Genomic DNA, 13627 nt, shown 5'->3' with positions numbered 1-13627 from the left:
GTAAAGTGGTTGGCATTTGGAAGGGCATCCAGCTGTAAAAATCATGCCAAAACTGACCTCACCTGTGCTGGTACCATGTAAAAAGTACTCAGCCTATTCTGTGGGGTGGTTGATGTTAAGAAGGACATCCAGCCATAAAAACATGCCAAAACAGACACAGAAGTCTGGTGCAGGCTTCTGCATGGGCTGGCTCCTGCCAAATTGTCCAATTCATGTCAGCATGGAAGGCAGACATTAAATGATGATGGTGATGATGATGAAGACTTCCACCTTAATAATTATTTCTGATAAAAACCCAAGGCCTGAAATTGAGATAAAGAATAAGTTGATTAAATCAACACCAGTACTGATGCTTTATTTTAGTTCTTTCACTATACATGGCTCAAATATTCTGTTTTATGATAACACCTATCCCATCTACCCTAAAATGTCATTCTGAAAATAAACAATCATATCATTGACATCTTGAAGCTATGAGGCAGTGCATGATTAATTCAAAACAATGTGAATAAATAAGCATTACATTTGACAGTAATCTGAATGCTAAAAGTTTAAGGACTCTGAAAGGAAGGATGAGAAAAGTTAGCCTCAGTAGAATTTGAACTCGGAATACAAAGACTTGGAACAAATAGTGCCATAAAAAGTAAAAGAATCAAGCAAAAGGATAGAACACTGATAAGTGAACATGAACAATAAAAATAACTTTTCCTTAAAGTACAAACTATGAAGCTAATTATGTTGAAGAGAAAGATTTTGATAATGATAGAAAAGAACAGAGATAGTTAAGAAATCTAAGGCAATTCAAAATGGAGCAGCAAAATACATAAAAAGAAAACTCAAGAAAATGTCTTGAATTATCCTGCAGAACTTGTCAGTTCAGGAAAGAAAAAAAAACGAGAAAAATAAGCTTTGAACTAAAAGCAGAAATTGATTTTAGCTGTTGCTCAAGAGCAATGCTTTCAGCAAAAAGTACAAAGAAACAACTAACCCTATCATTCTGGCTGTCCAGTCTTTTGGCTGCTTAAGCAGCAAAGTTCACTGGGCTAGATACTAATACTTGACATGTAACAAAATGGCATATGAATCAAACTTGGTATAAGAGTAGGTATCACTACAGAGTGCCATGGAAGGGAGGCAAGTACAGATTGACAGTGCAAAACCACACTATTTGCTTGATTATTTTCATGTCAAATCTTTTTCTCATAGAAAATTATATGCCATTTGAAAATTCTGGATGTGGACTTTCTTCTCATATAGTTTTGGTTAAAATCTGACACATATCATGCCAGAATAACAGAATAATGATGCCAGAATACCTCTCAATCAGCCTGGTAATTCCCACCCATTCACAAAGTTTGTAGCATTTTTTTTTTCTTTTTCGACTCATGAACAGCAGTTCTTATTCAATGCTCATGAAGAGGGCTTTTTCTGCTTTATTTTGATATAAAAATCAACAGGGGTAGGTCAGATAATCATCATGAGGTATAAAGCAAAAATTTTATCTTTAATTTTCACTTAAAGGTTCTTAGTAACGATTAGGATGTTAACTTGGAGCATGGCGGGTTTTCTTTCATTTTTTTTTGCACCACTGGCACTTGTGAGGTCACCCAAATAAGTTGTAAGACTGGAAAAGAAATCCCCACCGAAGAAGTTGATGGCAGGGAGGAGTATTTCAAAGGAGGAAGTGGTTTTATGCCAGATGTTGAAGAGCTAAAGTATAATAGAGGAACAAGGATAGGTGTCTTGCTATTGAGGGTATACTTGGCTGTCCCTCTTTATATAAAGCTGTGGTGGGAGTAGCTGGGAAAAAGATAAAGATTTTAGTGATGGGGAGCCAGAGCTACCCTTAAAGTACAAGTAAATGAGCATAAGAGACAATATGGACAATGGATCAGGAGAAGAAAAAGCAGGTGAATAGTTTCATAAGAGTGTGATGGGAGGGCAAGAGTTGGTTAGAAATGAGATTAGGCGGTAAGCTGGCAGGAACGTTAGCACGCCAAACGAAATGCTTAGCGGTATTTCATCTGCCGTTATGTTCTGAATTCAAATTCCACCGAGGTCGACTTTGCCTTTCATCCTTTTGGGGTCGATAAATTAAGTACCAGTTATGTACTGGGGTCAATGTAATCGACTTAATCCCTTTGTCTGTCCTTGTTTGTCCCCTCTATGTTTAGCCCCTTGTGGGCAATAAAGAAATAAGTAATGAGAGTAGGAGCGAATGCAATGAATGATGAACAAGGGTGGAGGTGAGATTCCTTTTTTGCAGAAGATGGCACAAAAATGAGGCAGTAAAATAATTAAGTACAAGAATCTTGAAATTAAGACAAGAAGCAGGGTATGAGAGTTAAACTAGTACTAATAATAAACATTTGGCTGGGTATAATAAACAACAACATAATCAAAAACATAACAAAAACTCTATCGTGGGGCATACTGCTAAACACATTGCAGTTCATCCTCATCATCATTTTGTCTGTTTTCCATGCTGGTATGGGTTGAACAACAATGATAATAGTACAGTTGCTACCTATACCATAACACAGCTTATATACATATCCAAATGCCAATCAATAAAATAACAAGGAAACCCCTATGTGGTCATGTGAAATGTTAGAAACAGCAGCTAAATCTCTCTCAAATCACCACCTACAGTCAGTTTTAAATAAGAAAATGATACATTGAATAATGCGATCTTAAGTGTACATCTAAAAATATGGGCTCATCGCAGGTGAAACCCATTCCATCATCAGTGATCACCTGTGGCTATACAATGACACTCACCTTGCACAATATGTAATCTAATCAATCAATTCCCATAATTGTTACATGGTATCTACCTTTATACAATTACTGCCCCAAAGTTACAAACCAACCTCAACAACACAGAGTCCACTCAATCGCCACAATTTTACACAAATGCAAACTCTGTGCAATCGCCACCTCTGTAATTCTTTAATGCAAGTCACAAACGAAAATATTCTGAGCACTGAAGTAGTAACAAAAACAACAGCAACACAAACCGCCACAACAGATTAAATGATGTAATGTAAAAATACCATCCCACGTATTAAAAAAAAAAAACAACAAAAAAAAACAAAACAAAAGAAAAACAAAAAAGCAATATTTCAAGAGCGCAAAGGTACACCTGATGGCTCAGTAGAAACTCGCATGTGACTATGATGATGATAACAATGATGATGATGATGACAATGATGACGATGATGATAATGACAACGACAGGAGGTTTAATTTTAAAAGTGGCTGGCAGGCAGCTAATAAATAATTACATGCCTGCTAACAACCTTTAAAATCAAAACCTTTCATAATAAATAATAACAAGCACAATACATTCACACTCAGTGAACAATAAAGTAGAAAGGCAGCAGAAGAGGATAATTATTAGGAAACGATTTCGCCGGAGGATTTAGTGAGTTCTGTGAAATGATTTTAAATACAAAGAGGCTATCGATGCAATTTCCACCCTAACTGAAGCGTGTAGCTTCAATATTATTAACTAGAACCTTAGTAAGATACAATAATTGGATACAAATACCAGCATACAACTCCAATATGCATGGAGCAAATCCCCGTAAAAGCTTTTTTTTTTTTTTTTTACCTAGAGTGAAAAGGGTTAGGAGCTTGGTTCAAATAAAAGCTATCAATGAGCTGGGTTAGCATATTAATCACAAAAGTCAGAACAGTGGGAACTTCATACCGATCTGAGAGTAAAAGGCAGCAAATTGTATGTAATAGTAAAGGGAAAAAAGAAATGCCACAAGTGAAGTAAGGTATGGCCATGTGATTAGGAAGCTCACTTTGCAACCATAAAGTTTGGGGTTTAGACCCACTCTGCAGCACCTTGTTTAAGTGCTTTCTATTATAGCTTCAGGCCAATGACCAACCAATCAATCAATGCCTTGTGAGTGAATTTAGTAAACAGAAACTGTGTAGGAGGCCATTGTATCAAATTGTATTATATATACACACACACAAAAACAATCATACATGTATGTGCACATACATATATACATACACATACATACATGTATATGTACACACATATAAACACACACACACACACATATATATATACACACATAAATACATACATTTATATGTATATATATATATACAGGGTGCGATTGATAAATTGTCACCATTTTATATTTTTAATTTCACGTATGCACACTGTTTTTGATTTTGTTGACTACACAGTAGTATAGTAGGGTCAGTTGGGCACCATCTGTGAGAAGAACAGCACCATGACGCAATTCACTCTGCTAGAAATTTGGAAACGGCATGTTGTACTGCATGGCATTTATGCCAGAAGCTACAATATGAATATTTCAAGGTGTTTGGATGTCAATCTGTGGATAGTGCAGAGGATTCAGAAAGAGTTGGATGAGCCAAATAGTGATTATGAAGATATGGCAGCTTAGAAAACTCACTCTGATCTTTCTGATAAGAAAAGAACTCCTGAATTTGTTGGTGAAATCTAGGCCATGATTGACAACAATCCTTCCAAGTCAATCAGTTTCATTGCCTGGGACATGGGAGTGTCTGAGTTTCTTATCAGGCAGGCAGGCAGTGCATGAAGACATTCGGTATTCGTCATACAAGATAAGAAATGGCCAATTTTTATCCCAAGCCATCAAGGACAAAAGGAAGGACTGCACTACGAAACTTCTGAACAGACTCCAGTATCCCCTCCAACTGAACATGCTCTGGTTTTTCTCAGATGAGAAAAATTTCTGTCAGGATCAGATGGTGAACACACAGAACAACTACTGGCTTGCTATGTCCCCAAAACATGTACCGAGAGTAACAAAAATCAAAAGCCTACATCATGGTGTTTGGAATGATCACTAGTGATGGCAATGTTATGCTTCCATTCATCTTCTCACACGGCCTCAGACTCAACATGGAGGCCTTCATCAAGTACCTTGAGGAGGTAGTGCTGCTGGAAGATCATATGTCTGGCAACAGGACTCTGTACCATGCCACACAAGCAGAACCCAGTCATGGCTGTCAGACAATTTCTGTGACCACATAACCCCTAACATCCAGCTACCTAACTTCCCAGACTGCAAACCCCTTGATTATTATGTGTGGGGCACAGTTAAGTGAGAGACCAACAAAACTCTTTGTAACACCAAAGATGAACTGAAATCAAGGATTGTAACAGCATTCACCATCTTAAACAAAGAGACCGTCCAGAAGAGCTGCAGGAGATTCCGAAGTCATCTGGAGGCTGTGGTTGAAGCCAATGGCAATTTTACTGAAAAAATTTACTTTATTTGAAGATATTTTCATATAATTGCGATAAATATATGTTAAAATGAGATGGTTTGCTTATATGATTTTATATAGTCCTAATGCAGCCATGAAATGAGCGTAGTCGATGTACAAGTACGTACTTTATACATTATATTATTGTATTAATTTTTATTGTTCAATATATACTTTATTTGATTTTAGATTGATATCTTTATGATGAATGTTTCTTTGTATGGTATTTGCTGTGATTTTTAAAGTATTTGCTCTTATATATTACTAGCAGCATAGCCCGGATATGTAAGAGCCCCTAGTAGGCAACAACTAATCCCAATCTAGTCCTTTCCCTTCTAGGGAACGAAGGCGCATGTGTAGGTTGCAATGTCTTTTCTTCACTCGAATACTTCTGTGTATACGATGTTCCTAGTTGTCCCTTTGGGTTAAAACATGAAAACATCATTGCACCTCCCAACGCGTGAACAGCCCACGTGGAGTTGACTGTGGGCGAAGCACTGTTCGCCCAAATGTAACTCAGCGACTTGTAGCGTTTGGCCTTGGGATTTATTGATGGACATTGCGAAGCAGAGTTCAACAAGAAACTGAGAATGCCTGAAGTTCTTTTTAAATTCACAGCGAGCATCATGTCTGCTCCAAGGAGCTATATGGCCCTTTTTATTCCAATAGGATACTTTATTATTGGAAAAAATCGGTTAATTAAATTATATGTAGCACACATAGCAAACCGATTTGTGTATTAAACACAAACCACAGACTGTCTAGGGGACGCAATTTGTGAAAGATATTGTCGAAAATATGTCATCTTGAATTTGAACGCGATTTCCCAAAATGGCATGATTTTATCAATTTTTTCTGATGGTAAGGTATTGCATGGAAAACTAACGTCAGAATTAAGTTTCTTAGGGTAACATTAAGCTTCACCATGAGTTTGGTGAAAATCAATTGCAAGTTGCGAAAACTAAAACAGAAAATATGTTACATATAAAAAGCTTAGATTCTCAACCCCATGTCGAATTTATCGATTTTTTCAGAACTGGGCGAACTTTTCAAAATTTTCGCTGCGTTAGTTTTGAATTATGACATTGGGCTATGTGTGTGTCAAGTTTCATCAGAATCGGTTGAAAGCCATGGTCAGGGTGAGGGTACAACCTGACAGACACACAGACAGACAAACTGCCGTTTATATAGAGAGAGATATGATTGTATTAATCTTACTGTTCAATATTATATATTATTAAAATTTTAGATTAGTATTTTGTATGGTATATGTCTCATAGCATGGTTTTGGATGGGTTCTTCATTGACTGAGTTGTGGAATGGTGGCTCGTCTCTACATTAGTGATATACATATATTATATATTACGAAATTCGATATATTATATTATTATACTGAATTTTACCTGTAAGGTTGGAATAATAATCTATTCCCTAATATTATTATTATTATTATTATTATATATATATATATATATATATATATATATACAAACACACACACACACACACACACACACACACAAAACAAACTGGAAATCAAATCTACAGTGTCATGTAGAGTGGCTATATAACATCATAAAAGATAGAACTCCTGCAGTAGCAGCTAATGTTGCCCTCTCTAGGGTAATACAAATTCCAAGTGGAGTCCTCCAAGAAACTATCCTGGAGCCATTCCTGGAACAATGAGGTTGGGAAGCAAACTTCTAACCACACAACCAGCCTGCACCTATTATCAGATATGCCGATGGTAAAAAATTATTACAGGCAATAAAGAAGCCTTGACAATATGCAACATAGAGGTGGGCTAAAACAAAAGCATATGCAGTTAAATGCCCGGAAACTTCAAGCATCGTAATATCAGCTCACAAATGTACTACAGCCTGCATACCCAAGACACAAAGGTACTGCAATCCCAGAGTCACAAACAATGAAAGACTTGGGAAGTAGTATATGTAATGATGCATATATGAAATGATGCATCATTACACATTGATCTCCAAGTCTTTCATTGTCCATGACTCTGAGATTGCAGTAACTTTGATTGCAGTGTAACTTTGATTGCAGGATGAATACTCAAGTCCTTCAGGACAAGAGACCAAGAACTCATGGTTCATCCTGTTTGAAGACCTTTTTTCTCAGCCACCTGGACTATTTGCTCTTAGCTGTGATCACCGTATAGTGTCAAACAAACAGTGGAGTTTGAAGCTGAAAAAATTGTCACAGGGCAGCAGATGAACTTACTGGGAGAGACTGAAAAACTATGACTTAACTTCCTAAAGTGAAGATGTGAGAGATATAATAATTTACAGGTGGAAAATTCTAAAAGGGTTAGTATTTAACTTCAGCATCAAGTGTTATACAAATGCCAGTACTGGATGCCAGTGCCAAAAATCAAAGGTACTGTCCACTCCAGCTAAATCTAAGACCCAGTACTGCAATAGCTTGGGGTTCAAAAAGCTACAGAAAGAGTTAAGAAACCTATATAATGTGGATATCGAAGTCTTCAAAAAAAAAAAAAATTGGATATTCTGATATACATGACACCAGCTGAACCAAAATCTTGACATAAGGTACAGACAAGGGATGTAGTGTCAAAATCCTAACACCAAATATAATCCAAGAAACAAGCACATGCAAAAGTGGTAATATGGAATCCTACCATGCAGAAATCAACTACATGAGAGGGCTATGGCAAAGATACAAAGTCATAGTGGTGTTTCAGCATGACCACAGCTGAATGGTTGAAATGTATTAGAAACAAACAAACAAACAAACACACACACACCTACCTACCTACCTATTTATCTATATCATCATCATCATCGTTCAATGTCTGCTTTCCATGCTGGCATGCGTTGGACGGTTTGACTGAAGACTAATAAGCTAGGGGGAGGGCTGCACCAGGTTCTAATCTGATTTGGCAAGGTTTCTACAGCTGGATGCCCTCCCTAACACCAGCCATTCTGAGAATGTAGTGGGTGCTTTTTATGTGCCACCAGCATGGGTGCCATTGACTTCACACCAGCTTCAGCCATAACTATGGTCTCACTAGACTCAACAGGTCAACACAAGCACAGTATATTACCAAGGGTCTTGGTCACCTGTCACTGCCTCCATGAGGCCCAATACCTGAATGGTGCTTTTTATGTGCCACCGATATGGGTGCCAGTCAGACAGCACTAGCATCGGCCACAACTACGATTTTACTCAGTTCAACAGGTCTTCAAAAGCACAGCATATCATCCAACATCTGAAGGGTGCTTTTAATGGGCCAATTATGTGACACTGGCATCGGCCACAACTACGATCTCATTCGGCCTGACGTCACAGCCTCCATGAGGCCCAACACACGAATGATGCTTTTTACATGGGAACCAGTCAGACGACACTGGCATCATCCATGATCTGGTTCAACAGGTCTTGACCAGCACAGCATATTACCCAATAATTGAAGGGTGCTTTAAAAGGGCCAGTTAAATGACACTGGCATCGGCCATAACTATGATCTCACTTAGCTTGTAGAGTCTTCTCAACCACAAGAAATCACCAAAGGTCTCGGTCACTTGTCATTGCCTCAGTGAAGCTCAACATTTGAAGATCATGCTTCACCACCTTATCCCATGTCATATATACACTTTTACTCTTTCACTTGTTGCAGTCATTTGACTGTGGCCATGCTGGAGCACCACCTTTAGTTGAGCAAATCGACCCCAGGACTTATTCTTTGTAAGCCTAGTACTTATTCTATCAGTCTCTTTTGCCAAACCGCTAAGTTATGAGAATGTAAACACACCAGCATCGGTTGTCAAGCGATGTTGGGAGGACAAACAGACACACAAACATATACATACACACACACACACATATACACGATGGGCTTCATTCAGTTTCCATCTACCAACTCCACTCACAAGGCTTTGGTTGGTCCGAGGCTATAGTAGAAAACCGTTGCTCAAGGTGCCACACAGTGGGACTGAACCCGGAACCATGTTGTTGGTAAGCAAGCTACTTACCTACGCCTATATATATATGAAAGGGAGGATGTGTGTGCATGTGTGTATGTGATTGTAATTTATGCACATCCACAAATTAGCACGCATGTTGCTCAAATTTTAGGAGGACATTTGTCAACATCCTATCTGGGTTTTGTCAACTTATTTTTTTTCCTGAGGCACCCGCGGATAGGGTAAAAATCTATTTTCAACCATTTTCAACCATAGCTTTTAACCATAACAAATATCAGCCATTACTTTTTGATGGCGGCTAACAAAAAAAAAATAAGATAAAGAAAAGTGGAAGGAGGCAGAGAGTTTCACTGGAAAGACAAAGTGAGAGAAGGAGAGAGAGAAAGTGACTACATTCATAAAAAATAAAATGTAAAATGTTTTGTTTTTGTAAGGCACACTATATTTTATAATCATGGTATATATACTTTCTCACACAACAATTACGATATATTTATTTTAAATCATTTATTTCTGTCTATGAACATGTATGCGTGCACAAAACATGCAATAGGTGTACGTACGTACATGTGTGTATCTGTGTTCGTGTCTGTTGCCCACATATATTTATATTATATTATATTATATATATATATATATAATATAACTAATTTCAACGGATTTCGCCCAAATTTGACGTCTATATTACTTAGTTTGGTTTGAAATAAAGAACTTGATTAGCTTAATAATCATAACTTAATCCCGGGCAAGGCCGGGTTATACTGCTAGTATATATATATATATATATATATATATAGATAAGAAAGTTTGTTGGTAAAGCACGTGGGTGAATATATAAGAAAATAGTAAAGAGTGAAAAAACGACAGAAACCGGTATTTCTTTAAAAAGTATAAAATTATGTCATTTTAAGGAAAGGAAAAAAAATTTTCCAATATTCTCCAGACATTTTGACGCAAATATTCTGTCGTTTTTTCACTCTTTACTATTTTCTTATATATATATATATATATATATATATTTGTGTGTACACATACATGTATACACACACATCTTTTGTCGCTTTTATGTGTTTCAACTATGTGGCTGTGGTCATGCTGGAGCACCATATTGTGAGTGTGGGTGCATGTGTACCTTTGTATTTGTGTTTGCTTGCGAGCTGGTGCTGGTTTGTTTGTGTTAGCAAAGGATAAAGTTCCAGACTTAAAAGAGAAAATAAGTATTGGGGGTTCATTTATTTGATAAACCCTTCAAGACAGCAACCCAGTGAAAAAAAAAAAAGATAAATGATATACAGAAAGTAATAAGAAATCTGATATTTCAAGGGTTGGATCTGTGTTGGGGAAGAAGAGTTAATCCATAAGGGAAATTATGTGCAGAAGCAGAGAGAAAAACCACAACAACAATAACAAAATCAGTGTATTACATCAGAAAGAAAAAGCAAGAGAGATATTAACACTTCGGACAATCAGTCATTTATCAACATAGACACTTTGTAGGAAAACTGAATGACAACAGCTGGAGAAGAATGCATGTGTATGTTATTAAATCAGCATGGTAAGTGATAAACAATGGAGAGGATGAAAGTCGGCAGGGAAATTTAGTTTCTGGTTGAGGCACATAAAAAACACCATCCGAGCGTGGCCGTTTGCCAGCCTCGTCTGGCACCTGTGTCGGTGGCACATAAAATCACCCACTACACTCTCGGAGTGGTTGGCGTTAGGAAGGGCATCCAGCTGTAGAAACACTGCCAGATCTGACTGGACTGGTGCAGCTTTCGGGCTCCCCAGACCCCAGTTGAACCGTCCAAACCCATGCTAGCATGGAAAGCGGACGTTAATTGATGATGATGATGATGATGAGAGTATGAGGAGCAAACTAGGTTTATGTAAAAACAGCTGAGACAGAACAGGCATTACACTGTGTGTGTGTGCATGCAAATAGCATTAATAGGGGCAAAGCATCATAAAATGCACAATGGATATGATGGAATTTCCTATCGAAGATGAAGCGAGAGCCCAGTTTTTGCTGGACAACAGCACAAATTATTTGTTTATAGTGATAAATGTACATACATTAGCTAACTCCCTCCATCAAATTGACATTGCCTGTACAAGTGCACTACATGTTAGGTGTTGAAAAGATCACAGAACAACATGAACACAATGCACCAGCACGGCCAGGAACCGCATCCACAATCTAGCAACTGTGAGTGCACGAGGCCAAATATACCTTCATGCATACATAGATATACATCCTGTATATATATATATTATATATATATATATATATATATATATATATATCAGGGGCGTGCACTCTCAGGTATGCAAGGTATGCGTTGCATGCCCTGTGATTTTTTTATCCATATGATCGGAAAATTAGATAAAATAGTTACTTTGTTTCAAAGAAAATCCGTCCAGTTGTATTTTTCTCCCCTTCTCTCTCAGTGACTCTACTTCTGCTTTTAGAAGTCATGCATTGACAAGACCAGCATGTTAGACACTCCCTCTCTGTCTCAGTTTGTCCTTCCTTCCTCTCTCTCTCACTCTTAGCGACTTGTGTAAAAGACATGCTAAGGGGATAGGGCATTTGAAATATTTTTACCCCCTTCCTCTTTCTCTTAGTGGCTATGCTGTGGGAAGACCCGCATGACCTCCCTCTCTGTCTCTTAGTTTGTCCCTCCTTCCTCTCTCTCTCTTAGTGAATTGATAAAACAGATGCTAGGAGGAAAGGTCGTTCATAATATTTTGTACCCCCTTTCTCTCAGTGGCATGTCATGCTATGAGCTGACCGCATGATACCCACTTTCTGTATCTTTTTGTTTTGTTGAAATTGACTTACAGTTTACGCCGGCGCTTCCACGTGTGTTCGTATATAAGAACAGCCTTTTACGAAATGAGTGAAATGTGTGTAATAAACGATATTTTGAGAAATAGTTTTTCGAAAGGAGAATTCGATGGAAAATAATTAATTATATCGGTGGGAGACTAACACCGAAAAGGGCTAATGCATTAGATAACATTGTTAAAAAAAAGATTTCCGAAGGCAACAGCCTCACGGCTTATTATTACCACAAAGGAAAATTATCATTTCATAATCAGCCTTTTTGAGCACATCATTGAAAATCCTGAAGCATGGGATGATACCAACATAAATTCAGCAATTGGATTCTTACAAACTTTAAAAGCTCCTGATTTCTTATTTTTGTTAGAAGTATTCAGTGAGATTTTTTCTTTTTTCATATTTAACATCCTCCAGAGTAAAAGTCATGACATAGTGTATTGTAAAGATCAAATAGATAAAACTAGAAGTGTACTCGAAAACAAACTTGATAATTTTTCAATCTCTTTTACTTGTTTCAGTCATTTGACTGTGGCCATGCTCGAGCACCGCCTTTAATCGAGCAACTCGACCCCGGGACTTATTCTATCGGTCTATTTTGCCGAACCGCTAAGTAACGGGGACATAAACACACCAGCATCGGTTGCCAAGCAATGCTAGGGGGACAAACACAGACGCACAAACACACACACGCATATATATACATATATACCACGGGCTTCTTTCAGTTTCTGTCTACCAAATCCACTCACAAGGCTTTGGTCGGCCCGAGACTATAGTAGAAGACCCTTGCCCAAGGTGCCACGCAGTGGAACTGAACCCGGGGGGAAAAATATGGAGTCGATGCAGGAATCGGAATTCAGAGATCCAAGAATATATCTATTGAGCCCCAACAACATTATAAATGCTTTATAACAAAATTATCAGTACAATAGTTGACCAAATAAAAGCACGATATTCATCCTTAGAAGAGTTTAAATTCATGGAACTTTCGAATTTCAACAAATTTGATGAGTATTGCAAACAATTTAAAAATCATGGGTACTATTTAAGAAGAGTGGTCCCGGTGCGCGCACCCGATCATCCACGCCAGCTAGTCGTGACTAGTCGATCCTTACTTTGTGTTTTATTTACTTTGTTTAAAACATTATTTACTTTGTGTTTTTGTGTTTTATATATTTTGTTTAAAAAATTTATTTACTTTGCTAGATAGTCGTAGGATCGACTAGTCACGACTAGCCAGCGCAGATGCGCGAGCGCGCGCAACGGGACCACTCTTCTTAAATAGTACCAGGGCGACGTTTTTTTTCAATTCTAGGTCATACGGGGTTGATTGCATATTCAGAATCTCCCATATGTAAATCGTAGGAATTCAAAAATTTTTTTTCCTGAAAAATTGCCCCCGGGGGGGGGGGGGCAAGAAATTCATTGCATGTCCAGCCCCGGAAGTCACCGCACGCCACTGATATATATGTATGTATGTATGTATGTGTGTGTGTATATATATATATATATATATATATATATATAT

At 37.7% G+C, this 13627-nt stretch overlaps 1 protein-coding gene and 1 long non-coding RNA gene across 2 annotated transcripts in view; both read right to left on the bottom strand.

The window, feature by feature from the left end:
- LOC115213076 (TRAF3-interacting protein 1) overlaps positions 1 to 13627 on the bottom strand; it is a 238366-nt gene that overhangs the window by 189417 nt on the left and 35322 nt on the right. The gene's annotated exons all lie outside the window — the stretch shown is intronic.
- The window catches only part of LOC118763901, a 16364-nt gene continuing 6982 nt past the window's right edge, over positions 4246 to 13627 (bottom strand). The window contains exon 3 of the long non-coding RNA XR_004999661.1: positions 4246 to 4367. This is a non-coding gene — a long non-coding RNA (uncharacterized LOC118763901). The remainder of the gene's footprint in view (positions 4368 to 13627) is intronic.

Source organism: Octopus sinensis, linkage group LG6 (assembly GCF_006345805.1).
Source record: "Octopus sinensis linkage group LG6, ASM634580v1, whole genome shotgun sequence".
NCBI classification, from domain to species: Eukaryota; Metazoa; Mollusca; class Cephalopoda; order Octopoda; family Octopodidae; genus Octopus; species Octopus sinensis.
This window is presented reverse-complemented; position numbering and strand designations above follow the sequence as displayed.